Genomic DNA, 2,500 nt, shown 5'->3' on the forward strand with positions numbered 1-2,500 from the left:
GAAACTGAAAGAAGCCCCACCCAGGGCACATTATTTTTGTAGGCACAGGAGTGGCTGTGCGGTAAGTAGCTTGCTTACCAACCACATAGTTCTGGGTTCAGTCCCATTGCGTGGCATTTTGAGCAAGTGTCTTCTACTATAGCCTTGGGCCAACCAAAGCCTTGTGAGTGGATTTGATAGACAGAAACTGAAAGAAGCCCATCGTATGTGTGTGTGTGTGTGTCTGTGCGTGTGTCTGTCTGTGTGTTTGTCCCCCCCCCCTCCAACATTGCTTGACAACTGGTGTTGGTGTGTTTACGTCTCCGTAAAACTTAGCGGTTCGGCAAAAGAGACCAATAGAATAAGTATTAGGTCTACAAAGAATAAGTAAGTCGTGGAGTCGATTAGCTCGACTAAAGGCGATGCTCCAGCATTGCCGCAGTTAAATGACTGAAACAAGTAAAAGAATAAAAGAGTGTGTGTGTGTGCGCGCGTGCATGTGTGTGTGTGTGTGCGTGTGTATGTGTGTGCCTTTGTGTCTCTGTCCCCTACCACCACTTGTTAAGTGGTGTGTTCATGTCCCTGTAACCTAGTGATTCTGTAAAGGATGAAGTCATGGGGGAAAGAAAACAGACCAACAAAGACAGCTATATATACCTACACCCCGCAGGAAAAACATTATACATATGACACCACTACACACACGACACCCCACTTCCCCGCAGGGGCACCACACTAATGATACACGCTTACCCCACTTCAAGATAACTGTTGCTGGCTTCACAGCATACCCGTTCTTGTGATCCAGACAGATTGCGCCCAAGTACCCCTTTCTCTCCTGTTCCACTACACCTGTTTTGCTAATCCTGTTCTATCAAGCTGCTTGTGATATATTACGTACTACCGAAGTGATTTTGAAGGAATATGTTCAGACAAGTAAGTTATATCTTATACATTAGATTCTTACATACATTTGGCTGGAATTATGGTAACATATTCATGTAGGTGTATATGTGTTTGAAAGTGTATCTATATGCATGCGTGTGTGTGTGTGTGTGTGTGTGTGTGTGTGTGTGCGTATAGATAGATAGATAGATAGATAGATAGATAGATAGATAGATAGATAGATAGATAGATAGAAAGACAGACGGACAGATAGATAGATAGACAAAGTGTATCTATATGCATGCGTGTGTGTGTGTGTGTGTGTGTGCGTGTGCACGTATAGATAGATAGATAGATAGATAGATAGATAGAAAGACAGACGGACAGATAGATAGATAGACAAAGTGTATCTATATGCATGCGTGTGTGTGTGTGTGTGTGCGTGTGTGTGCACGTATAGATAGATAGATAGATAGATAGATAGATAGATAGATAGATAGATAGATAGATAGAAAGACAGACGGACAGATAGATAGATAGACAACTTTCTTTATTGATCACACTGGGCTGAACATAGAGGGGACAAATACAATGTTGAGTTTTTCTTTTCGAGGGGGTGGGGGCGAAAACAAAATAAAATAAAATAAAAAATAAATTTAGGGACAACGACCAAAAGGGATCGAAATACAACGACCAAAAGGGATCGAAATCGTTTGGGATATACACAAAAAAGTCGAAATAATACAAAAGTTCCCCAAAATTGGGGAGGTTTATCCGTGGAAAGAAAAGCCTACGAAAAGACCACGGTAACCTCGGGCAACAATGTCACATATTAACACATTTATTTACAAATAAGTAACTCTCTGTTTTGAATCTTTTTTTCCGGTTCATAGGATCATGCTCAAGGTGGCTTTGTCATTCATACGTGCCATCCTTGTTACATTCACCCATCTTTTTTTGAAACATTCGCTAGACAAAACTTGCCTTTCTATTCTCACCTTCCATTTCAAGTGATACTTGAAAAAGTTGATGAGAGATTGACCAGAGAGGAAAGTGTTTGTCTCTAATCCTTTCAGACGCGTCCACCAGATACATTCTTTCGTCATAGCCACAAGTACAATGAAAATAGCTCTTCGTTCCCGTTTGAAGGAAGGAGGCATGACAATATTGACGATAGACTCGGCCGATAAAGCGTGCAGAATGGTTTCGTCGATCTGACTGCATCTCGGGCATGTCGGCCCGGTGTTTCTCGAGCCGTGCCTGTAGAGCTTATCCCGAACGGGTAGCGCTTCTCGATAGCACTTCCAGGCCAGGGATCTCTGGTGGTTGTCCATAGGTCTCGGCCCGAAAGTCGTCTTGAACAGGCGGGTCAGGTATTCCTCGTCGACGCCCAGGTTCGCCCCGAGATCGTCATCGTACCTCCCTTCCACTAATCCCCTATAGAATGCTTTGGTTGTGATGCAGTCGCTCAAGGTCGACCTGAGACGGTAGAGTTGCTCCAGAGCAACGCGACACTCGCGGTGCCATTCGCCCTTCCTCGGCCTCTTCTTGATCCACGACTGCAGCTCGGTCATGAAGACGAGCTGCGGGAAAGCACGTCGCACAAACAGCGACCACACCTGTTCAGTGTCGTCTA

The sequence above is a fragment of the Octopus bimaculoides genome, unplaced genomic scaffold (genome assembly GCF_046866305.1).
Source record: "Octopus bimaculoides isolate indiv1 unplaced genomic scaffold, ASM4686630v1 contig233, whole genome shotgun sequence".
Lineage (NCBI taxonomy): Eukaryota > Metazoa > Mollusca > Cephalopoda > Octopoda > Octopodidae > Octopus > Octopus bimaculoides.